At 46.0% G+C, this 26,183-nt stretch overlaps 1 long non-coding RNA gene across 11 annotated transcripts in view; it reads right to left on the reverse strand.

Annotated features, from left to right (window-relative positions):
- LOC104140788 (uncharacterized) overlaps positions 1-26,183 on the reverse strand; it is a 46,524-nt gene that overhangs the window by 15,483 nt on the left and 4,858 nt on the right. For all 11 annotated transcript variants that reach the window (XR_693390.2, XR_693389.2, XR_693383.2 and 8 more), the window contains exons 2-3: positions 11,195-11,327; positions 2,657-2,861 (exon numbers count right to left, since the gene is read on the reverse strand). This is a non-coding gene — a long non-coding RNA (uncharacterized lncRNA). The remainder of the gene's footprint in view (positions 1-2,656; positions 2,862-11,194; positions 11,328-26,183) is intronic.

Here is a 26,183-nt window from a genome sequence, read left to right on the forward strand (position 1 = left end):
GGACTGAGGAGGCTGCTCAGTTGCTTCCCCTTCATGTGCACTGATCTAACCCTGACCCCAACAGAATTAACTGAGGGACTGAGGTGAGGAGTTTGTCAACCGAGTGCCCCTTTAGGACCCTCGTTTCAGCAAGAAGTGATCACTCGCCTTAGCCCTTGAAGGAAAGGGGCTAAGGAAAAGAAAGAAAGAGAAGGCGGGAAGGAGAGTGAGAGAGAGAAAAATGAATTGCTTAAAACTTCTATTACTCTTCATTACCTTCTGCTTTATGTAAGTTCCAAGGTTCATTTACCAGCTGTAAGTAGCCCGGTGCCTTTGTGTGTAAGAGTTGTCATGCCTATTGCTCCCATTAATGTACTGCGTGAAACTAAAGGTAGCTCTGCTGGTGCTCCAAAGCCAAGTCAATGTAACTAATGTACCTCGTGCCACAAATTCGTAATTTTCCAATGTTGGACTAGATAGATCAGCTTTGAGTGTTTTTTTGCAAGTGGGCAAAGACAGAGATTACTGCCACTGTGAGCTTCCCAGTTGTGTATGGAGTGAAAAGGGATGTCTCTCTGGGAAGGACCAGCGTGTGCCCTTGCTCCTGGGTGCTGAACACTGGCTCATCAGGGCTGTTCCTGCACATCCAAGTGCTGGACATGAGCAGGAACATTGCTTCCTAGAAGTTCAGAAGAATGCTTGAAAATCTTTTCTTTCTTTGCTGAGACTTGGCCACATGCATCAGAGATCGGAGTGGTTGCACAGAAATTTGACCAAATCAGCCTTTTTTAGGATTAAAATGTGTTTTTTGGCAGAGAAGCCTCAGGATGCCTTTAAAATGTGCTGTACCACTGCACGGACCTGCCAGTCCACTATGATCAAGACAGTGAACACTCCACATTCTGGATAAAAACAGCAACGAGGCAAGACAATGTGGGCTGAACACAGAGGAAAAATGTTCATTACCTGAGGGAATATCATTTTTCTATGAATTTTTCCTAGCACATATCTGTAGGCTTGGTCATGCCTAGAACTCTATTCTCATAGGAGGCAATTTGCAAAGTTTTTCTTTGGGTCTCCCCTTTAAAAAGAGAAAATTCTTTAAGAACATATGCAGTAGCTCAGTATTCAGGTGGGGAAAGGAAGGCAGGAGCTGCTAGGAGAAACGGGTCAGCCCAGATTACAGAGATGCTGGCCCTCCCGGTTTTGAAAGCTGCCAGCTGAGGACTTCATCCTACCAGGAACTCCCTGAGGTTGGTGAGGTCTTAGTTTCACTTTCCAGACTCCTACTCCAAGCACAGCGTTCATGGAAATGAGGTGGGTTTGCTTATTCGAAGTCACCAGAAAAAAAAGCTCACTCTTATCTTGGAATACATATTGAAGAGAAACAGCATTAACATTTTGGATTGCTGTTCATTAAATGCATGTTTATAAAACTCTCACTGGGAAGGGAGATTGTGATGGACATCATTGCCTGTGAGCCCCTGAAGAGGGTTTTTGAGGAACTGTCTAATGCTTTTGTGTTTCTTGCAATTGTTATAGGAGACCCTTCCAAAGAAAGGCTCTGAGAAGCCTTAGTCTCAGGGTGTCTTTTCTTACTAGGCTGGGAAGCTGTGCTAACATGCGCATCCCACTCCTTTGGACTGTTTTGGAAATTCTAGCAGCTGTGGTCTAACCCAACTCTACATTGTAATTGGCCATCTACAGCTATGTTGGATGTAATTAAAAAACAACAACAAGAAAAAACATAGTTCCAGCTCTACTAGATAGTCCATAAGGTTCCTGGATAAGCCCAGGTACTGTGTGCCGTGAAAATCACAGCAAAAGCCGATCCCTGACCACAGACCTTCAAACCTAAATGCATGAGAAGGTCAGAGGAGGGAAGGAGACATTAGCACAGCGAGGGACAGTGATTTATCCAAGGCCACCCAGCAAATCTATGGCAGAGTTAGGATTTTTCCAGCCACCACATTAGTCCTCACAGCACCAAAGTAAAATGTTTTCTTGCAATGCAAAAAATCCTCTTTTCTATATTTAGCTGAAGAATTACTCCTGCAACACAATAGTTCTCGTAGGTTCCTTGGACAAAATAATATTTTTAAATTGAATGCCAGTGGAAGCAAAGACGTTCTGACATTTCCTGGAAAATTGTACTCTAGACTGTTAAGGATGGGCAACCCCTTTGGATGTGCTGCAAGCATGAACTCTTCAGATTTATACATTTCAGTCAGAGTTGCCTGCAACCCTTTGCAAAATCGGAGGAGAATTTCATACTCTTTTCCCCTCTATCTCTTTACGCTGAGACAAATCTCCAGGAAAATTCATTACGCGGTTTAAGTGATGGGATTTATCGTTCCATTCAGATTCTCAAACTCACAACTCTCCTCGCTGTCATACCAGCGAGGCAATTCTAATTTGTTTCTTTCATATTTCCACCATGAAGTTTGCGTCTGAACGATGGGAAGAAAACAGAGGTGAAAGCCGAGAATGTCTTCGGGGCTAAACGCAGAGCCATGGGCCAATTTAGTGCCTGCTGCTTCCCTGGATGGGACTGGGGAGCCATTGCAAAATGGGAGATCATCTTGGCCAGTTCATAGGAACCTAATGTGAAGCTTTGTACCGGGGGTCCCATACAGCATGGGAGTATCATGGAAGTACAGACAGATCTGTCACCTACCGCGGTGAGGGTTTCTCGCTCCTGAAGGAAGGCAGGAGGTGCTGGCTTAGCTACTCCAGAGAGCCGCTCCTTGTGTGTGCTGAATTTCTCTGAGATCTCACCACGGTTGGAGTGCCTCTTCTGCTGCCTCCTCCCTGGGCAGGACTCTAAATCTGGCACCTGAGTCTCATTTTAAATGCGTATGGCTTTTATTCGGTCTGACCTTCTAAGAAAGGATGAAATGAAGAAATTTATTTTATGTGTACTAAAATTTTTTTAAAATGCTGTGAAAGATATAAAACATTTTGGAATAACTGTAAGCGGTATTAATATGATAGCCAGTCCTGAAAATAAAATGTAGTCATAGGTAGGTAGATAGCTAGTAAAGAGATAAAGAGAGAGATCTTACTTTAAATAGATACATATACTATTCAAGTGCAGCAGCATTGCCATGCAGTTGCAATGTTCTTTTCGTACTAACACCAAATTAATTCATTTTGATTATTGTTATTACAGCAAATGGCAAAAGGAATTAACAATGATGAAGCAGGCACTTACTGCAAAGCACGAGCTGGATTTCCTACCTCCCATTGAGACACAACAAAACCTGCACATGGTTGCAAGTCCATAAAAATGATGGAAGAAAATGGAAAGGAAATCATCTAGCAGGTTAAAAAGATTCCTTGCAAGTTAGTGTCTGCCAGACTCTGTACAAGACCCGAGATCATCACTGTGACCTAAAAACAATGAGAGATAGAACTATTTTTTTCCCCCTATGGAATCACATTTTTGCCTCGAGAGAGGGTGGCATGGCCATAGTGAGCACCTGGACTGACCTGACACCAGCTGCGCAACCAAAGGGCAGCTTCTGCAGCCTGTACCTTCTCAGGTTATGCACTTGGAAGGCAAGTGTGCCAGGCTGCAAAAAGTGAACCAGGTCTGGAGGGCAGCTCCAAGCCTCATCGTCTTGCCCCCACTACATTCACAAAACAGCCCCACAACATCTCTCTGGCTTAACTTGAACCGTTTTTTTTTCCCCTCTGTGGCATCACTGTGATAAGGGAAGCACCACTTTTGCTCCTGAAGCCCCTCCTAAGTTTTGACCACAGAGAAGCTCCACGAAGACGTCAAATGAACTCTCCCCCTAGTTAGAGCCTGATTTGCTTGTATCTATCAGACCAGTGGGGCCTCAGTTGACAAGAAAAGAAATGAGAACCAGCTCCACTTGTCTCCTTATCTCCCTGGAGTCATTCCTCAGCGCTCTGAATGCACCACTGCCGCTGCGCAGAGGGATCCTGGCATCCCTGCTCAGCCACACAGGGAAAGCGCAGCTCTACATTTAGGGCAGTCGATGAGGGACTCGGATGATCTATATTCAAGTCCCACTAGGGCTGGAGAATCCCCTTGTGTTGAGGAGTTTATTCTGGCCTGGGAAATAATTGATAGCATTGGTAAGTCTGAGAGGACTGTGGGGAGAAAACAAAATCACAGCCACATTTGACAGGCATGATGGCAAAATTAAAAAAAAAAAGAAAAAGAAAAAGAAAAAAAAGAAAAAAAAAGAAATTAGCCCTGCGCAAATGAAGTTTAATGCAGCTGGAGCGTCCTAAAGCTCCAACTCATTCAAGGAGGGGACTGAACTCAATAGCCGAAGAAGTCCCCACGAGAGGGCATTGCTGCAATGGCTCTGTGCAAGGCCCTGCATTTCTTTGCACTGCTGTTAACCCCTTCGCAAGACAGATTGCAGTAACACAGTCTTCTCTCCACACCATCTTGGGGCTTTTCTTGGGGCCACAGACTTGATTTGCCTCTATCATCAGCTTGGTCTGGACCCCCTCCACCTCCTCCCAGCCCTAGCATTAACAAATGCTCTAACACATGCTCATCTTAGAAGAACTGCTGGGTTGGAGCCCAACTGCATTAGGGACTTTAGTGTTACCGTGTCCTCCTTTTAAACAGTCAGGACAGACTGAGCATGAGTGGGAGCAAACAGCATTTCATTAGCAACAGAGATCCCACATGCATTGGGGCAACAGGGGCATTGCTCAGCTTGGTGGCCTTTCATTTGCTTTCCTCTGTGTGCTCTCAATTTCTTTTGAGAGCAGGAACAAGATTGTAGGCATGGGCCTGACACCTCCTTGGGCAGCTCCCAGCTGCTGGTAAAAACTCTGGTGATACTCGCCGTTAAGTGCCCAGCGAGAACAGAGGCGTTTGGTATGTGGGCTGGCACCATAGCCATCATTGCGTTCAGGGGATGTTATGGGAAGTGTCACACAGACAGGGCTTATCAGACTTCCCATAATTAATGTGTCTCTACCCTGAATCCCAGCCAGCACCTTGCCAGGGCTTATGCCCCCCTTTTACATAGCTATTAGAGTTTGATGGACCGAGGCTGTGAGCTGAGAATGGTCAAGACAGCTGGCATTGCTTAGGGGACCACGCGACTTCCTGCAGTACTCTGGGACATCCATGCCACCTCTTAGCTGGAGGTGGCTGGGCTGGCTCAGGGGTCACATCCAGGGTCCCCACGGCTGGTTTGGGCTCTGCCAAGGACAATCTTTAGCTACTTCATATGGGCGGGCAAGAAACCCTGAAAGAGCAGCTCTGGAGCAGCTCGCCCAGAGAGATGGGCAAGACCCAGAGGTTTGGGGCCCTGCTCTGCCCTGGATGGTTTTGAGCCTCTCTCTGCTCCCTCAATGCCAGCACTTTCCTACAGACATATTTTGAGGTACTCAGAAAGAAAGACAGGAAGAAAGACCTGTTTGTAGACCAAACCCATTCCAGAGGGCTAACACATGATTCCAGCAGTGCAAAGAGGCAGAAAGACCAGGCTTGCGAGGGTCACCTCAGTGCTGTGGAGCAAGACAAGTTCCTGACAAGAGCCTTCGCCCTGGTACAGTGACCTGTCCCTGCAGCCACATCCCGTAATTCTTCCTGCAGTTACAGACTCCTGGCACCCTCTGCCAGCAGGTCTATGGCATTTCCAGGGCCCAGTCCCCACTGCACAGTCAGGATCATCTCCGTCCAGACAGGAGCACACTGCAAAAGCCAACAAAAGCTGTTAGAAGCCAAAGCTGTCACAGAGGAGGCACCATTGGTATGTTTGTTTGTTTGTTTGTAGACACCAAGAGACCATGTGATACTATTCGCGTCTTTGAGTCCTCAGCTATGCCGAGCATGCATGGAAACAGCAGGCAGCGCGTCTCCCTCTGTTCAACACAGTAGGAGAACAAGGCTGGTTTAATAAGGAGGTGATGTGAAGGTGGCTGCGCAGGAGGGAGCGCAGGGAGAGTGGTCCTCCTGCCTGGCAAAGAACACACTTGCACACACGCCAAGGCTGTTCCCACCCCAGATCTGAACAGAACCAGGGGGTCACAGTTTGTGGGGATGTGGGAAGGAGAGGAAGATAGCAGGGCTGGAGGACAAGGGCAGGGGAAGCTGCATGGCTGGTGCCATGTGCAGCGCTCCTTAGGAGTGGTTTTGAGAGGGACTAAAAATTCTGGTGAGATTTTAATAGAGCAGCAGCAACACTAGCAAGCATTAGAGGAACAGTTTGGGAGTGAGGGAGGTGGGACGGCTCCATCTCCCAGTTTAACAGTCTCTAACCAGGCTCAATACCAACCAGGCAGACCCAGGCTGCTCTGGGAGAGGTTTCCTTGCCATCCTAGCCCCTTCAGGGCTCCATTATCCCTACCCTCTGGTGCAGCCGGAAGCCTCTTTTTGCCTCCTTTTCAACTCCTCAGGGATGCGGCTATTTCTGTATTACAGGGAAGTTTAAGGAGAAGAATCCATTAGGTGCTCATTTACAGCCATGCCCTTAGGCAGATGCAAACCTAGCTTCACTGAGATGATAGACTAATCCATCAACCTACTTCACTGCTGGCTTGTTCTGTCTGGAAATAGCATTACTGGGCACAAGTACCCAACACAGGCTGTGCCTGTATTCTCCCTCCCTTCACAACCTGAAGATGCTCAAGTACTCCTGGACCCACTGACAGGCAGAGCTCCCAAGGACATGAAGTCCTGTGTCCATGTGCCCCCACCATTGTGCTAATGGGAGAGGATCTCTTCCACACACTGATCTGCAGCTTTTGCAAACACGTGGGATGTTTCCTCACAGCCAGAAAAGTCCATGATGAAGTTTGGATGCTGTTTGGGTCTCTGCCTTTGCCCTGGAGATGCTCAAACCTAGGGCTGTGGCTTGCCTTCCTGCAAGGAACTAGCAATAGATTCAGAACCAATCTAAACATCTTTTCAGTTCCATTTTTGGATCCATCCCTAGGCATGAAGCAGGAACTATTTGTGCCAAGGGCATAATGTAAGAACAACTTCCTGGCCCAGATCAAAAGTCCATTTAGACCTGTACAGCCAGAGTGGGAACAAGACAGGCATGTGCCAATAAACCCCTCCCGGTTCTGACAATGTACAGAACATGTATCTCTAAGTAACCTATATTTAAAAGCTTTTGATGGACCTTTTTTCTATGTATTTGTCTAATCACTTTTTGAACCCATTTCTGTTTTTGATCTCCACAACATGATCTGGCAATGAGTCTCATAACTGAATTAGGCATTGCCTGAAAGTGTCCTTTCTCCATAAGGAGAGAGATAAAGGTATCTTGAATTTCATCTGTTGCTGACATCAACCTGAACTCAAATCTTTCTTGAATCTCTTCAAGGAAGTGCAAGTCATGCTAGGCCAAAGGACTGTAGCCAGCAGGGTGCTCAAAGGATCCTCAGAAAAGGTATTGCTCTCCCCAGGGACTCCTACATTCATAAGGTGCAGACTGTCCCTGAAGAGTCCCTAATTCTGGTAAAGTATGTTCCTACTAGGGCTATCCACATGATCTGCACTTTCAGGCCTTTTAAGCCTTTCCCTCACTACCAAGCCCCTTCTAAATCTCTTTTCATCCACTGATGTAATGGGACAAAAGAGAATTGTATTATCCCCCAGAGATGGAGAAAGTAAGGCAATCAGATTACATTTTACAAACTCCTGCATTAAAAGGGAAGCTCGTGCATCCATAGACATGAAAAAAAGCACCAATTCTTTCTAGAAGTTTGTATCCTCAGTCCAATTTCAGATGAAGATGGGACAGCTCTGTCACATCAGGTTGATTATACCCTGGGCCAGCTTTGAAAACATCAGCCTGACTTCCCAAAGTTTCCATCAGGCTTTTGCTGAAGCAAAAAATAAATCACAGGTCTCTCAGATGCTGTTCTCAGCCTTCTCACTCACAGATGCTTGTGCATTTGTCCAAACAACTCTGCCCCCTCCATCCTGCAAATTTCAAAAGGAGACTTTTCCACTGGGAAGACTGCATTTTTTTACCTTGTGCTTTTCTGGACCTTACCACTGGTTGGTCATAAACATAGCTTTAGTCCTGAATAGTGATACTTTAGTTCATAAGTGCTCTCTCCATGTGCCCCAGATCATGACAATGTTCTCTCAGATGGTTTCTGAAGTAGATGTCAGAACAGGAAGGACTGGGAGGGAAAAAAAAAAAAAGGAAAGAAAGAAAATTCCTAACAACCAAAGTGATCAGTGCACACCTCCATTCTCCTGATGTTAAACACCGCTGACATAGGCCCTACATTGCACAGATCTGTAGCTTCCTTTAAATTAGCAATTCCACAGACACAGTAGGAGCTTGCATATGAATTGTCCATAAAGGGAAGAGAGTCACAATATCAGCCTAGCATGAAACCCTGGTTTCTGCTTTTTAATTAAGATTTCAAGCTTGTGTCTCCCCTGAGGTGCTGCGGGAGGTTTTGCCAGATAGAATAAGCAGCCGGGGTCCCTCTCAGCAAATTGGCTTTTCATAGGATCCTAGCTCTGCTCACACATCCCTTAGTGCTTAATTCTCAGTGCCAAATTTGGAGTACAACATCTACAAGAAGGTAAGGCCCTGAAGTCAGGCACTGTGACCCATCCCTGCACGCTCAGTCCTTTTGTGACTCCCTCCTTTGAGGAAGGTCTTGCAGGCAATATGCAGAGGCATATGCAGAGGGGACGTGAGTTTTCGTATGAGTCAGTGTCAGCTCCTTGACTAAATGGAAGGATGACGTTCCCAGTGTGGATACCTGGGTTTATATACTTTAAAATCTGTTCTCCGCCCTTGCATGTTATTTTAGTATTCTCTTAGAGTTTCTTTTTCCCTTGCTATTCCTGTCTGCCATGCATCCCTGCAGTTGGAAAGTGAATTCAAAGAGACATGAACAATCAAGCAAGTTATCTTCCAGAATTAAAGGCAGATATTTCCAGGAACTTCTGGAAAATGAGTATTTGGAGTTATTCCCCCTGCTGCCAGGGTTTGTATTGCCCTGTGAATATAGACTTAAGAGCAAAGCAGTGTAACTGGTTGCCAGTGGGGTAGACTTGAATAGCAAAGCAAGCACTGGAATTGCAAATCAAGGCCATCATGACTGAGCGTATTTATAAACACAGTTTTACATCTCTTCCACTTCCACCTTTGGCCCATCTTGTCTCCTTGGATGTTGTTCTTCAGTGGTCATCATCTGGCAGTGACAGGCTTCCCGACTCAGTCAGGCCTCTAGGTTTTACCAAAAATGCAATGACAGTCTTCCTGGACAACGAGGGCTTCACAGCATTCATGCCTCTGTGTTAGAGAAAATAGTCTTTCCTTATTCTAGAAAGTGGTTTAATCCCCTACCAAGAAACAAAGATGGAAGGGAACTGCATGGAAAGAAAAAGCAGCCCACTTCTGCAAAACTCTTCCAGCTTTCCTCCCTCTCCTCTCCTGCTCAGGCCCAGTCAGGGATGAATGACAGGGAACTTCCTGGGTGACACTTCAGGCACTTGTGGACACACAGCTCACATGTGGTCACCTCTATACCCCAGGAAGCACCAGGGCACGACATCACCAAGAGCTGTCAATGGCTGCAAGGCACCTTGCTGGCCTTCCCGTGGAGCACCCCCGTACTCTCATCGCTGCCCTCCAATAGTAAGAGGGGGCAGATAGGGTCTGCTATAAGCTTCAGGCTAGGCTTCAGGTATATCCCACAGCTTTTAGCACTTTTCTAGACTCCACTCCCCCATCATAGGCTTCTTGCCCCATCTTTAAATGCAGAGTAAAACTTGGTGAATCATAGGCACCCCAGAAATGAAGCAGTAGCAAACCTGCAGAGTGCCAAGAAAACCTAACAGGCATGAGGGTCACAGCCAGAAATCCCTATCTCCCTCCCTTTTACATCACTGCCAATTTAAGATTCATTTAGCAGGAAACAAAGACACCAGAGATACCCCAGTGTGACGCTCCCCAGGCTATTGCAGTTTCCGACCTGTCAGGAAGCTCAGCTGCATGCATCCATCATCCCAGTAAATACTGCCCCTCCAAAGGCAGACCTTTCCTGAACAAGTAGGAGCTAGCATCTAGGTGAAGCAGCATCTTCCCAGGCACCCATGGCTCTCGTTGCCTCCCAACAGGCAGTGCTAGATCGTGTCCAAGACTAACCCAAGTCCCCAGAGCAGGGACTTTTTCCGAGTTTGCAAAGGTCAGGCTGAATGAAGCCTTGCTTGGAGGCCATTAAATGTGACCTGCACCATCAAGAGCAGTACCACAGAACAGCACAGCCCACTGCTAGCTGCCACCATATAGAAGAGAAAGCAAGGAAGGCCACACTGGAAGCACCTTTAAAGGTTTCACAATCGCTCCTATAAAGTATTTAAAGTGCAATAAAAACAGCAAGTGAGTTATCAGGGGCTGATCAGGAGAAGGAAGCTAATGCCTTGCCCTACAGATGTTCATGAAATATTAAGTGACTTTAAAAGGAGGAGGAAAAGGCTGCAGTAAAATAGACCGCTGTTAAAAGCAGGTCCAGCTGCCCCTGGCCTCTGACAAACAGCCAGTGAAATGCTTGATTTCTTTAAGACTCATTAACTCCCATGCTAGCGTTAATGGTTCTGTAGCCGTTCACTCCTCTTCCTCCCCACCATGTGAAAGGCTTTATTTAGAAGCCGAGATTGGAGTTCAGCTCCACAAATAATGTTTGCCTGCATGTAATTAGGCTTTAGCAGAGCAAAACTCCCCAGTCAAGGGACAGTGGAAATCCAGGTCACAGAGTCCTCTGCCTGCAGCCACCTCCTCCTGGCTTGCTGAAAGTAAATGAAGTCAGGGAATTTGATGAGGTGGCATGGACTTCCCAGGCCCATATTTTCCTGGGAGGTGGAGGTAAATTGGGCGGAGAGAATCCTGCTGCGGGACAACTCATTGAAACACATGGGCTGGCTGCCCTTGGCACTGGGCTAGGGGCTTTCATGTCCACCCTGCCAGTGGATGGACCCACCACACACAACAGCACAGTGCAGCATAAACCATGCAAGCCAGAGACACGCGAGCGATGCATTGACCAGCGCCTCACCCCATCCTCCCACTGCGCTTGCACCGGGACCTGTTCAGATGGTGCTTTTTCCACCCACCGTTTCCAGACACAGTCAGAGGCGGGGAGACCAGGGGACTGGCAGGACAGGAGTCGTGTCAGCTCCAAGCAGGGGTGCGCAGCCAGATCTGGCAAGGGAGGAAAATCACAGAGCACCTACCTTGAATAAATGAGCAAAGAGCAGGCAATTTCCAGGCTGGTGTGGAAACAGCTCTCCCGGGAGCACTCAGGAGCCAGCAGCGGTGCTGTCTGTTTGTCTCACTGCAGCATGAGCTGCACCTGATGTGTCGAGCCTGTGTGATACCAGGGAGCAATAAGCCATCAGCACCATGCTATTTTGTATCGAGCCACTGAGTTCACTGCCAAATGACTCTGAGACAAAGACGAGAAACATTCCAAACCGATGTTTTGACATTTGCCCGTCCCAAATAGGGACAGAAAATTGAAAATGCAAGGGGGAAAAAAATTGCAGAGCTGGAACGTCATAGAATTTCCATTCAGAAATGTCTAAACAGCTAAACAGCTCAAGACATCAACCTGCTTCTGCCCACACTGCTATTCAGCCCCAGGAAACCTGTGGGAGAAGCACCAGGTTCCCAGTCTGGGCTGGCCTCCCACATCGTGGTGCTAAGCAGCTCCCTGGATGCTGAGCTAAAGAGGAGAAACAGCTCATCGAGGGAGAGGTAATTTAGCCAAAGAGGATACCATGGTCATGAGCATCTACCTCGAGGCATGCAAACAACTGATTTCTCATCTGGCTACAGTATCAAATAATGAGGTGAAAATCATTTCAATAAGAACAAAATCTATTCTTTGGATTGAAATGCAATGATTAATTTATTCTCTTTAGATACACATTTTAGTGAAAAAGAATTAGGTGTCAACAAATAAAGTCCTTTTGAATCAAGGCTCATTTCATTTTCAAAATGTTGAAAGGCAGAATGCCAGGTGTTGTGCAGAGGTTTCTTTGTTCATTGTCACAGTTCAACATGAATTTGCAAAATACATTGATTAAATCCATTCTGATTTTTCTGACAGAAACATTTCAGGTGACAACTTTTACCCAGACGGCCCCACTTGTGGCAACTCAGACCAAACAATTTGATGTCAGTCTGAAGGGAAGTATTTCATTTCTACTCTCCTGAAGAAAAGAAATGAACACTTCCAACAAAATTGACACTTCCGGGGGGAGATATTTTCCAGAAATCTTAATTTCTACAGAGATAAAATAGAACAAGGACATTTTTCATGGAAAATTCTTAGTCAACTGAAGTTTACCTATGACCTCACTTAAGGTTTGTACTTTCCTGTCCACATTGCAGCATCTGTTTTCAAGTGTTGGAGCAACACTTTCAAACACAGGCACCGAAGTGAACAAGCTAAAACATTTGCAGACTACCGAGCTCCAGAAATCTGGATGCAGAGTTTCTCTGTTGATACCCAGGCCTTAGGACCCTCAGGAGCTGAAACTAGAGAGGTGGTATAATTCAGCATGTGTTTCCTGGCATTGATGGAGTGACGTTAATTTAGAGCAGCTGAGAAGCTGGCCCCGTGTCCTCCTTTGTGCTCTGCCCAGCGCTGAACACTGGCCCTTAGTAAATCTTGTGCTGTCCCCTCCATATGTCCCTCTCTCTGTGATAGGGGTTATTTGCTTAGATGGGATGGAAATTAGAGAGGTAAGCATCTGTGCCAGCCACAGCTTTTGTAACAGTGAGAGCTATGCTTTTAAATGACCATCTCCTAGCTACATGTCAGCGCCGCATTGTATTTCTCCCAGAAAAAGACTGAGAGCTGATTTATCATCATCAATCTCCCTTTCCGGGAGAGCCATTTTGAACTCACCTCTCCAGAGCCGTAAACTCCTTTTTTCTCCTTGTAATCTGAGACAGTGAGACCCCTTGTTTCCCTCCAACCTCAGTCGGTGGGACCTGTTCCAGCAGACCCAGCAAACCATCCTGAGCTACAGTGAGATACGCTCCTTTCCCACAGGATCTCAAGTTCCCTGATTTGCGTTGAGCGATGAGACCTCAGGGACCAGGAGCTCTTAAAGGGAGAGGGTGCTCGGCAGTTCTTCTCACACTGCTGTTTTTACTTGACTTATTTTAACACTTCATAGAGTGTAAGGTTTTTTTTTTTTTCCTACTGCTAAAATTATTGCCCTTTACATTTGAAAAAGCTAGATTAGACTTGCCTTGTCCCTTCTCTGCAAGTCCCCTTTGGTTAATCTCATTAGTGGATGCATTCCCGGCCTCTATAGGGTGGAGGGAAGGGGAACTCACCTCCATAGCTGCAGACCCAGTCCCAGTTCATCCCCCTCATTTGCAGGCCCATAGGTGACATATCTGCATCAGAGGGAGCCTCTATATCAGAGAAAGATGATGCTTGCAGAAAATTGCTGAGCCCTTCATGGAAATCTTTTGCCTTGGCATAAATGCACATTTTGGACTGGCAAAGCAGGAGAGCTTCCAAGCTCACTGTGTGGATAAAGGGTGGGCAGCCAAGTGATATAAATTAGAGCAGACCCTAGGCTGGTCTGATTACAGCAGACCTGCCACCACAGTTTTTCTTACATGGGAATGAGGAACTATCCAAATGAACTCTGACAGGCGGACTCACTCAAGCCTGACCGAGCTTTTCCAAGTTTGCATGATTTCCTTGCACATCATGGTGGAGAGAGCTACTGATGGGAAAACTGGACTCTGCGTGCTCCAAACACCGGAGAAGTGAAACGCAAAAGCAAAGGGAAATGCTAAGGTTGGCCTGCTGCTCTGAGCACAACCACAGAGCTCTGCTGAGCACAACCTCCCTGCGCTGCTGGGAGCTGTGAGACTGGGAGCCAAACTTCATAGCTTGAATTTTGTTCTGGGAAGAATTGAACTGGAAGCGTGGACCTCACTATCTTATCATTATTACTAGTTTTATGACTGTATCAGCTAGAAGCCCCAAGCGTCCCCCCTGCAGCAAAGCACTGCAGAAATCAAAAATATGAATGGTCCTTTCAAAAAGAGTTTACTGTCTTCTTGGCTAGTGGCCCATCTCAAGTTTCGGGTTAAGCCAAATCCTAAATTCTAAGAAAAATCTCTGGCATTCCCCTTCTGTTTGAAGGGAAGCTGCCGACACATCTCACCAATAATCATCCAGATCTAAGGGGAGACTTTCAAATTTATGATGGGAGGCAGGCAGCCAAATTCCATTCATCTTCAATGAAAATCCCTTAGTGAAAAATCCCTCATCCCGTCACCAACATGAGCAATCAGGCTTTGCCCCTGCTGCCTGTTTTATTCTATGGCCCTCATCATCTTCAGGTCTGATTTCTTATTGCTGTCCCACTATTACCTCCAATTAAGCAGGGTGGAAGAGGAAATTAACAGTGACTCCTACATGCTCCTAGATAATGTGCCCTAATAAACTCTAATTCATTTGTTACTTTCAAAAGAAAATTTCTTGAAAGAGGAAAAAAATTCTGATTCACCACCAGCTTTCACCACTAGACTGTAACCTTCCTCTCCGGAACTTATGCATTAGGCTCAGGCACGTCACAAAGTGGGTGAGGGTAATGATTCATTTTCAGTATTTAAAGCGAGCCCAATAAATCCCTAAATGATTTTCTAACGGTGCAGTAAACTCCTCAGAACATAATCAATGCACATTAACAAAGCACTGGGAAGGCAAGAAGCCGGGGAGGAGGAAGGGGGGTGTAAAACACATATCATGAATCTTTCCCATGTTGTTTTATCGGTCAGAAACTTCCAAACCCCTTATTACATTCGACATGTATAGATGAGAAATATCTTTTAAAGCCATTCATAGCCTAGTCCAGGATTTTCAAAGGAGTCTATTGGAGCGGGAAGGTCTAGGCCAGATTTTTTAAGGACTATAAGTGCCTTAAGGTACAGGTGCCTGTACCTTATGGAATTTAAGGCATAAGGGACCTCTGGAGGTCTCTGGTCCAACCTCCTTCTCAGAGGAGGGCCAGCTTCAGCATTAGTTCAGGTTGCTCAGGGTCTTGCCAGTCAATTTCTGAATATCTCCAAGGATGGAGTCTCCACCACCTCTTTGGGAGGGCCTGCTCCAGGGCCTCACGACCCTCTAGGGAAGAGGCCTTTGTACTATGCAGCTTTTGGCGGTTCATAACATGTAAGGGCATTCAAAGGAGGCCCATTCCCCAACCGAAAGCTCGTGCCAAGTCCTCTCCGTCTTCTGGGGCTCCACACATGAGAGGCACATGCCATTGTATGACAGGCTAGGTAAGAAAGTACTTGAGAGATCTGCTTGCTTTTTCTCCGTATGTCAGTAAAGTTAATCACTTCCAAACTAAGGATATTAGTTTTACACCTCAAGGGGAAAATGGGCATTTCCCTTAAAACCCAGACTCTGGATGCATTTAACCCACCCTAACTTGAGCAAATAAAAACATTAAGCACCTAAATCAAAACTAGACATTTTCAGCTCTCTTCATAATCCTTAGGGAGAAAAGGAGCAAATTATCTAAGCTACATTCGGCCCTAAGGTAAGTACTGGCCTGTGGTAACTGGCTCAGACTTGAACATATATCAGCGTTTCAAGTTAGGTCAGACAAATCTTATACCTGGACCACCCCAGACCCTGAGCTCCAAACAGGACTGGAGGGCATCCAGGCATCTCTCATTATGCTCATTGTTTCGGGGTACAGAGACCCTGATTAGACACGGTGCCCTGTCATCCTAGGAGCTGCATGCACAGAACCAATTCCTGGCCCAAAAGAGACTGCCATAAAAATAGACAAGACAGATGGAGGCACAGAGATTTATGGAAAGTCACGCAGCAAGTCAGAAGCTGGGTTAAAACAAGAGTGCGGGCAAGTAGCAGGTCTGAGATCCCTCAATGCTTTCTCTTTTGCGCTAAGGCGCAAACCATACACTTCAAAGTGATCTAGTCCGGCTGCTCTGGCTGCCTTGGATTCACGGCCCAGGAAGCTGGGAAACCTGTTCCAAAGACAGCCGGTACAGAGCCGTAAGGGACGAATACAGCTGAAACCCCAAACTGCTGCCTGCCTCTCCCAAGACCCACAATTTGTGGACAACCCCAGTTTTCTTTCTCCTGTGAAATGAGAATACAATTTTCTCGGAAGCTGGGCAACACCACCAATTCCCACGGCCTTCCCTAACCTTTTCCCAAATCTGCCATCCTTTGGAAATCAGGACATGTTACTATTGCCTCATAAGTTATATAACAGATAGTATTACTGATAGAAGCCATTAGATCAGTAATCATGCTAAATATGCTTTGTGTTCGTTCTTACAGTATTATGTTTATGTTAGTTAGAATACTTCTTATAAATAGTATTAATAGTAATTGCATCAATAATAATACCACAGTTGTTGTGAAATGTTTATATAGCATCCATCTGCTCAGAGATCCACTGTGATAGATACGCTACAACCATCTGGCACTGTTGGGCGAGTTTGGCTCATCCTTATCATTATGGCAAATCAGGCAGCCGTTTCCATCTCAGGAGCTCCCACTGGTTTTGACTTGCCAACAGCCATAAATCACCTCTAAACTGCAGCCGCTCCTGAAGAGGAAGATGGGAACCCACAGGCAAAAGTTAGGAACATCAAAATGTGAAGCAAGAGAGCTTCTTACTGCAGCGTGCAGAGGCTCAGAGAGGGGAATCTAGAAAACCACAGTGAAACAGGAGACACGTGTCACTGCAAAAGCACAGGCACTTTCAGAGCATTTATCATTTTAGTTTCAATTGCTTTTAAAAGTAGCACTCGCATGGTTTTGGCTTTGAAAGGAATTCCTCTTTCCCTGTGCCTACGTCTCGGGCAGTACTGCATGAATGAGGCCCTCGCACTGCAGACACAGCGCCTCGCTGGATGTTATCACCAAGACTGTATCTAACGCCTGGATAACATCCTATAATGTAAACATGTCACCTGCCTCTGTGCAGGCCCCCACGTTCAGATCATCTCATCGGCCTCATTGCAAAAAGAGACAGAAATACAGAGAAGGGAGGAGGAGGAGAGCAAGGTAAGGGGAATGTATTCCTTCCTCTTCTACTGGCGGGGCCAGAGGGTTCAGGCTGGCCTAGAGATCCTGCAACCCTGCAAGGAAGCCACGTGCCCAAAACAGACCCATGCTGAATTGGCACTGAGTGTGGCAGTCTACAGGTGCGCACACACGAGCATGCCAAGTGCCTGGTGGAAATCGCTAAAACCACTCAAAGGCCAGATCTTGCTCAGTGTCCCCCTCCTTTTTTTCATCGCTCCTATGACAAAAGCAAGAGCTTGAAGACAGAAGAAGGAGCAATGAGTCTGTGTTCCTTCATCAGGCGGAAATCGGTTCTTGTCCCACAGGAGGAGGCTCTGTTGGAAGAAGCAACCGAAAAAGCAGCTGTAACATCCTGGTCTAGGAGTTTTGGTCTCAGCTCCCGTGTCATAATCAGGATTTCAGTCTGGGTCCTTCTCAGGAGATCGCCCAACACAGCACATCTAAAAAATACAGCTCTCAGGGGAATGATCTGTCGAAAGATTAATGTTCACTCCTACTTCTCTTCAACCCCTACATACTCCCAGAGGAAGCTTCCCTTTCAGAATTCAGCACTTCTGCTCTTGCTGTGGCTGCACATACCTGCACGAAAATGAAGAGAAACTTGCATGGAAAATTCACAGGCGGATCTGGGCTCCTCAGGAAGGAGGTCTTGCAGGGACAGACAACCAGGCAGCAAAACCAGCACCTCAGAAAGCTTGAATCTCCTGCTGGCTTGCATGGAGCCTTAGAAATCACTGATTTCCTTCCAGCATTGTGACCCTTTACTGTGAACCCTCAAGCAATTCATTGGCTCCATGCATTAATTTCCTTAGCAAGAAAGCAGGCATGGTGCTTCCTACCTGCCATTATGAAGACCTCTCTTATATGTGGGCAAGTCATTCAAATAGCACGTGCAATTTTGGAAGATTCGCTTTTACTTGCTTTAGCCAAGCCAACCTAAAAAGGCCTGTTTGTTGGAAAGCTCCCAGCCCCAGCATCTGGAGCCACACTTTATCGCAAGCTGGGCACCCGTTTTTGAAAATTTTGGACCTTGGAGAGAGCAAATTCCAAGCTGTGCTTTTGTGCCATGCAAAAAGAGATGGTCTCCGCCTCAGGAGTGCCACAGTAGTTGCTCACAAAGAAGTATAAAGTAGAACATTTAAATTCCAAGACAGACAATGAGCTATTTCAGTGTAAACAGTAGGAATTAGCACTGACCGGAAAGCTTATATTTATAAACCTCACATGGAAAAATTCCTTTTATAAGCCCCTTTGGATTTTTATTACAAATTTTGGGGACTTCAGCAAGAATTTCTGTTCTGAGTCAAAAAAAAAAAAAAAAAGACCCTTTCATTTCTTGTTAGAAATGGCATTTCAAGATAAAAGGGTTCATTCCAAGATAAATGTCTTTCAAATATTATCATCAAACAAGGAAACAGATTGTGCAAAGCTGGCATTTTTCTCCACAGAAAATACCAGGTTTGATCAAACCACCTTTTTTCCAATGAGAACGTCTTTCTTGTGAAAGTATGCGTCTAGTTCTCATAGCCGTATTGTTAAATGCAGCATGTGTGGGAAAAGTGGCAAGATTCAGCTTCTCCCCACTCATCAGGCATACTAAGTATCTCTGGCTAAAATCAGGTGAAATAACGACACATGTAAAGAAAGAAAAAAAAAAGTTTCAAACCAACTCTCTTTTTTTCGCTCGTCCCAGCTCAATTGCAAGCTCTTCAAAGTTTCTCCTCTCATTGAGTTGAGTCATTAGCCTTCAGATAAGTGATGCTTGAGCCTTTGATTAAAATTACTGGGGAGCGCCTCTGCATGATTAAAGAGAGATAACACAATAAAAGGAAGAGGACTTTACGCCATTATTATGGCAAATAAGTGCAATTCCCAACCTGAGAGCTGCATCAACTTGTCTAATGTAATAAATGCTTCCCCTGTTGGAAATGTGTCAAAATTAGACTTCAAGATGTCAGCCTTCAGTTTTCAAAGGCCTTGCAGCGTTACGGGGTGCTTTGTGATTGCAAGCCTAATACGACGAAAAGTTGGAAGGTGCCGCTGCCCCATAGAGCAGGGCATCGGAGGGAGCGATACGTGCTTGTTAGTGGCTGGCGTACTCCAGAATAACGTCTGCCAAGTCAAAAGGGTAGGAGCGGATGCGGACAGACACACAGATGCATGATACCAGAACAAGTAGTCTAAGGGATAAAGGGGTGAATTTGGGATCCAGGAGAGGCACATTCAGTCTGCTGCTCAGACACAGATTCGCTACATAACAACGGGCAAGCTGTCCGCGCCTTGACATGGCAACGCACTTACACGTGCGACGGTCTGCCGAAGTCAGAGCCGCTAGCCGTGTGCTCCCTGCAGCGAGGCTCGCTGCGGGCTTGGTCACCCTTGGGGACACAGCGGAATAGCTCCTTTGTCTAGGGAACAAGCATCACTTTCAGTCTTATCCAAACAAGAATAATTGTTCCGAGGAAAAAAACAATAATAATAATCCAAAGAGAACGTCCACACAAGAAGTTATTTCAGAAAAGCTACACCATCTGATTCCCCTTTGCAGACAAGCCTTGCATCTCTGCTCTCCTCCTGCAAGAAAGGACCTTTCATTCCCTCTCTGGGCATGACGTGGGGCTATGTTATCTAACTGTAGGTGCTAAGATATTATGCTGCTGGTAGCTTGTAAAACTGTAGACTGATCACTCACAGAGGCATCCTGTTTGTGGCTTAAAATACACTAGTTTATCATGCAAATGATATGTCAACAGAATAGCTGCACTTGGCAATACTTCCCAAAGTAAATTAAGCAGTTAAACATGCCATGTGTAATATTAAGGAGGTTGTGTGTTACATATAATAAGCAGATCAAGCCAAGTTGTCAGAAAGCCAGGTTTCCTTAGGAATCTGAAATTCAATTCAGGGGAATGAAGGTGTGTAAAACTTCCCACTCAAGCAATGAAGAGCTTGCGAGGTTTCGGAGACCTGGGGTCATATTTCTGCCAAAACCCCTCGAGGGGACTTGGTCTCAGCTGGGGACCCACTGAGGTTTTATCCACGAGAGGAATGGTCCAGACCCAGCTTCCCTGTCGGCATTTCAAGAACTGGTGCATGTCGAGGGCTTGCTTTGTGCATTTTTCACAGCTTGAGTTCAATGCATCTGGGAACCATTTGCAAGGGTAAAAATAATGCATGATCCAATCTTCTGAAGGCTTTTTACTTGCAGGAGGGTGGAAATACCAGGCAGACAAAAAAAAAAAACCTCTCTTGGATTATTTCAGCTCCACAAATTGCTCCCTGAGGCAAGTAAATGTTGTAAAAAACATACACAAATATTCAGATTCAAGTTTAACCAAATACCAAGACATTTGGATTTATTCAAGTGTCAGCAGCCCCCAAGCTTTCTTAGTTATTTCAGGCTCTCTTACATCAGTGAATGTTTTCTGTATCACGGAAACTCAAAGTCAAACCTGGGGGCTCACAGGGCCTGAAAGAGCCAAATAAAAACATTTCCCGGCTGCCCCATGAACTAGTTCATTAAACTCCAACCCTCACACTGATCTCCAAAGTGAGAATAGTTCCAGCGATTTATGGAGAACCAAAGCTAAAATCCCGTTCGTTTATAAAGCTGATGTTTGGTTTTAGGGTGTTTGTTTTTAAAGGAAAGTAATGGAGTGAGCTATCAAGATCAGTCTTCCCCAGGCCCACCTTGCCTGGGATTTCAGTGCTACCCAGGTCCCTGGCAGCAGCCCAGATCTCCTCCTCTGCCACACTTCCAGCCTCTTCCAGGAACCCTAACTCATTCGGCACCTCATGTGTTCACAGGCACCTTATTTTGGAGAGAATCTCATTTTCTTATCTCCTTTACACTCCAAACGTCAAGACCACTATGAGCCTTTAGGCCAATATTTCTCACACATCCTAATAACACATCCCTTCCCTCCTGCACACACGTGCACACATTCCTCACGGTTTACTTCCCCTCAGGGCCCCATGGGCCTAAAGAGATGATAAAATGTCAGTAATTGAGGTGTTTCTTAGGCACTTCCTAACAGTTCCTGACCTTGTTTAAACCCTTGGGAGAAACAAACTAGGGTGTGTCATAAAACCCTGGCAAAAGACCTTTTTCAGTTAATTGCTTCCAAAATATCCAATGATAGGAAATCCACCACGGCCTAAGGCAGTTTGCCCAAATCATTTCCTTCACTTTTAAAAATCATCACCTTACTTCTGGGCTGGGTTGTCCTGGCAACACCTTCCAGCCGCTGATTCTTGTGAAGCTTTTTACATGTTGTGAAGCTCTCCAGTACTACAGTTCTCTTCCCTGCAGGTGTAACAGCACCATCAGCCAGCTATTAACCTTCTCTTTGGTAAAGTAAGCAGATCACATTGCTTGATTCACTCTCTGAATGGTGTGCCATCCTTTTTCTGGCTCTTCTTTGAATCTCCTCAAATATTTCTACACTCTTCTGGAATTGCAGACACCAGTCTCAAATACAGAACTAAAGTAACCTTCCTACTCAGGACTGACCACGGGATCACAAGCTGTTCATCAAGAACGTACCATCTTCCTGGGGCTTTTCTGAGTCATCAGTTGTCCCATGCTGTCAGTATGGTCTGTGTTCCCTGGTTCCACAGGTGGGCTTCCCTGCCCAACTGTAGCCATCTAAAAGCTGTATGTTTTAAAGCGAATCTACTCATCTAGCTTGCCTCCACTATCAGGGGAGAGAAATAGGCATCTCTAGAAGTGGTTCAGTCCACCCTAAGAGATATCTGAGTTACGCTGAGCAGCTCACTCTCTGGAGGTACCTCCACCCTTTTTAGGATTAGAAGGGGACCACACAAAGCTAACTTCTAGACGGCCTGAGTTAAGCGAGATGAATGGTTTGACATTTGATCATACCAAAATGCAGAATTTACTTAACCCAGGGCTGCCACGCAATTCTGAGGCTCTATTAACCAGGGCTCTGCAAGGGCCACGTTTCTTCCCTGGTCTTTGTGTCACTTTCAACGCTTATCGATGAGGGTTTAATGGACTATTTTCTTTTTTTTCCTCCGACTCCTTGCTGGAGACACAATGCGATAGGGTCAAGATCAGCCCTGTAGGGTCTCCACAAGGAACAAAGCTGTTTGATGTGGATTCTCCTTTCAGGACTCCATTTAGAAACCTTTAACAAACCCCATCCATTTGAGGTGCACCATGTTGATTTTGGACGGCTCCACTTTATCAATTAGGGTGTCCTGTAATATCAAGGCAAACGCTTTTTAGAAGCTGCACTAACTTAAGGATAAGTGTAGCCAATGACAGCTGGCTTCCCTTAAACTGGTGGGTTTTGAGTTCAGAAAGGATGATTACAACCAGGGGTTCTGACCTCCTCTGTGACACAGGCTATAAAACTTCATCCATTAGGCTCCTTTGAAAATTCCAGCTATAAATCTTTCAGGTCCAATCTATTCCCTTTGCAGCTCCCTTGAAATCACCATAGTTGCTCTGAAAGCTCAGTAAGACAGTGGTGTGGTCAGGGAGGGAAGGGTCCAGCTCCGGCTGTGCTCAGAGCCATCCTGCCCAGGACATTCTCCACTTCCTGCACTTAGGTCTCTCCTACCTTTGTTGACCTAGCAGCATACTCCCAGCTTATAGTTTCCAAGCCGATAATTTTAGGTCTTTGCTTTCCAACACCCACAGACTTGGAGATATAGCCTGATGCCTCACTGTGGCTTAAATGCTTTCTAATGGCCTCAACACAGAGATTAACATTGAGCCAATTCACTTCAAAACCCTTCCATAAAAATGCCTTCTGCAAATAGATTTGTTTCATTATCATTGGGCCTGAAAGTGCCTGAAGTAACAAACAACTTCAAACTCCTTCAAATTGACTGTGGCACTCGATCTGCACTTCATTTAAACCCTGTGTACCTGGGTGCATGTGTTGTGGGGGGACAGGCAAGGGAGGGAAGGATGCAGAGCTCTGGTGCAACGTATCGGTGATTATGATGCAATGAATATTGGATGGAGGATCTATGATAACATCTATTACAGCTTTATGAAATATTGATAGCGTCTGAATACATATTGCCTCCCAAACAGCTCGTTCCGGAGATGTTTAATGAAAGACATCTGTCGTTGTATCCTTGAGTCTACATGCAGGCAAAATACAGTCTTTATCTGCGCTGTAATCACAGTAACAGTTTCCAGAGCCATAAGGAAATGGCATGAAATACGCATGCTCACCTATCTGGGGGGGGGGGGGGGGGTGGAGGGGTGAGAGACAGAGTCTGGGTTATGTATACCAAGTCTTTCATTTTGAAAATGAATTAACTTTGTGCTAGTCCAAAATCAATCCCTGCACAGACAACTGGCTTCCTTTACTGGGACCAATAAAAGACTGCGTAGGATGCAACGATGAAATGGTGGGAGAGAATGGGGGCCCCCAGGAAAATCAGCTTATGCTTCAAACATTTATCCCTGACCATGCACTTCTCACCACTCAGCCCTGTGTACAGCACCAGGGCACAACATCCCAGCTCTACATGGTCCAAACGCACTAAACCTTGACACGTTTTAACCTCAAATGCCACAGCATATTCCCAAACTAATGACATGTGGTATTATTTCTCCCCTCTTAAAGTCCCTCCAAGCACACGTGCACATACATGCACACAAGCCCTGCAAACATTTGGTTTATTTTAATCTTTATATCACAAAATTCACCTTCCTTTTAACTCACCTGCCAAAAAAAAAAAGCCCAGTCTCCCCTGCTAAAATCTTCCCAACACAGGGAAATCAAAGCAAACATCTCCATGCACATTTCACCGACAGAGCTAAAACTCCCTCTTTCCATACACACAAAACCCAAACGTACCATTACACACAGCTGTCTCGAGTTGGAGATCTAAGACATACAACAGTGACACCCCCCCTGCCCCCCCCCCTCAAAAGGCCTTCCAAACATAAAGAAACAGAGTTTTACATTGCAGCTCCACACAGAGCTTTCAGGCTGCTATTTGCACCTTGTCCCAGCTCATCCATTCTCCTCTTGGCACATAGTTTGGTGAAACTTGCCAGAAATGCAAGCTGGTCAGTCAGGTTTTCAGAAAATAAGCTGTTTTCCTTCCACAACTCCCTCCTTGCTCTCTTGGGGAAACAAAGATTTCTCTGGCAGTCCTACAGCCTCTTCACAAAAGGAAAGTCCCTATATGAAAATAAGTACTGAGAGCCAGTCCTCTGCAATTGGATTTACGGATGAAATTCCCATAGGCTTCGCAGAGATGGGTCTGAGCTACTGTTCATCCCAGTGAAAATTTCAATACCTGACTGGGATCCTCTTTGCTCATGTTCTGATAGTTTCTGATGCAAACCAAGAGATATCCCCCTGGTAAAGGGCTTGCTCCAGATTCACCCTGCTGATCCGGAGAGCAGAAGCTGATCTTCTGCCATGAAGGCAGAGTGATTTAGCACAGAGGGAGGGACTGGTTTGGCACCAGCTGCTCTTGGCTGGGTCAAAGTTCTCACAAAGAGCAGTGCGCTGAACCTGTGTCAGGCAGGCTGAGCTGAGCCTGTTATTATTGCTTGTTTTCTGTTGTGGTGTCAAAGTTGAATCAAGAGGAGCAAGAAGAAAGCTCGTTCTGCTCAGCAGTGAGATATAATTGAAGAGCAATGACCTTTCCTCACCCACAGAGAGGAGACACGCTGTGTACTTGTAGCTAGTACAAGGCGCTGGCGGGCTCAGTTACTGTGCTTTGTCCCACTTCAGTCCTTGTCGAGGGCAGCCTTCACCTTAAGGGTCTGACTGCTTTCTTCATGGGTGGGAACACATGTTTCTACTGATCCTGCACTGACCTGCTGGACCACAGCCCCGGGAAGAGGGCAGACCTCTCAGAGCTTTACCCTGGTTGTTCATCTCCTACCCAAGCCTGAGGCCAACCTGCTGATTAAAGTGACACAGCAAAAGCATTTTGGAAACCAGGCAACAGATTTCTTTATTTCCAGGCTGGTAATTCCAAACGTTCACACCTGACCACTGCTAAATAGGACAGAGCAATAGCAGCATCAACAGATGCCCTTTCCTCTTTGTTGGACAAAGCCTGCAAAGCTGATTTCAGCCCAGTTAACCGCAGGTTTTGATTGTAAACTCTTCCACGGACCTGCCCCTCAGCACATCCTGGCCCTGTTCCCACGCATTCATCTTTAATTAATCCTTTCACCTTAGATCTTGCCTTTAGAAAGCATAAGGGACTATCAAATTGAGCCTCCTGAATTATCTTCCCAAGGACGAAATCCTAATGAAACCTTCTTCTTTTCACATCGCTGTTTCCCCCACACACGGGATCCTTCAGCTGAACTCTGGACACTCAGGACAATATCATAACAGAAATCAGAAATGCATGCGGTACTTCAGACACCTGTTTTCTGCAACTTCTCATGAGATCAATATCCGCTTACAAGCCACACTTCCCTGGGAACATTTTCCCTTTCTAAGAACTCTTTTATCCACCCAGCAACAGCAACAGTCACTTAGGAGTAATACAACACCTCTCCCACAATTTGTTACCGTGTAGGAGAGTCTACTGTATTTACAAAACCATAATATGTGGCACTCCCTTGTTCTCTGAATTAATGAAGGGTGCAGTTGTGTTTCTCTTTCCTGACTCAGCAGGAGGAATCCCAGCACAGGAACCCCCTCTGCTCTTCATGCAGTGAGCCATCTCCTTTATGGCCTGGGCCCAAGAAACTCAAAGCACTGTGAAAACATCAGCACAGCCCATCTTTGGTCCTGTCCCTCGTTGTTCCTGTGTCCAGAGCTGAAACGGAAATGTGGCCATAGGGCTCTGATTTCTCCAAAATGCTCAACCCTTTTTGGCACCCACTCTCTACAAACATCTGAGACGGAGGCATCCAAAGGTAGCGAGCGTTTTGGGAAGTCTAGGCTTTGGTCGCTCGCTTCCAGGGGCAGAGTAGGGCACCGCTCCAGCATAGCTTAGGTTTTCCTAGAGGGGTTCCCGCTGCCCAGGAGAAGCAAAGGCAGCAGTCTGGATACGAGCAGTTTCAAGATTGTACCCTGAGCACCGATTCCAGTCTTGCTGACCAGGCAGGTAGCAATGCTGCAGGGATGGCACGATCAGAGCCAAAC

Source organism: Struthio camelus, chromosome 23 (genome assembly GCF_040807025.1).
Source record: "Struthio camelus isolate bStrCam1 chromosome 23, bStrCam1.hap1, whole genome shotgun sequence".
Classification (NCBI taxonomy): Eukaryota; Metazoa; Chordata; class Aves; order Struthioniformes; family Struthionidae; genus Struthio; species Struthio camelus.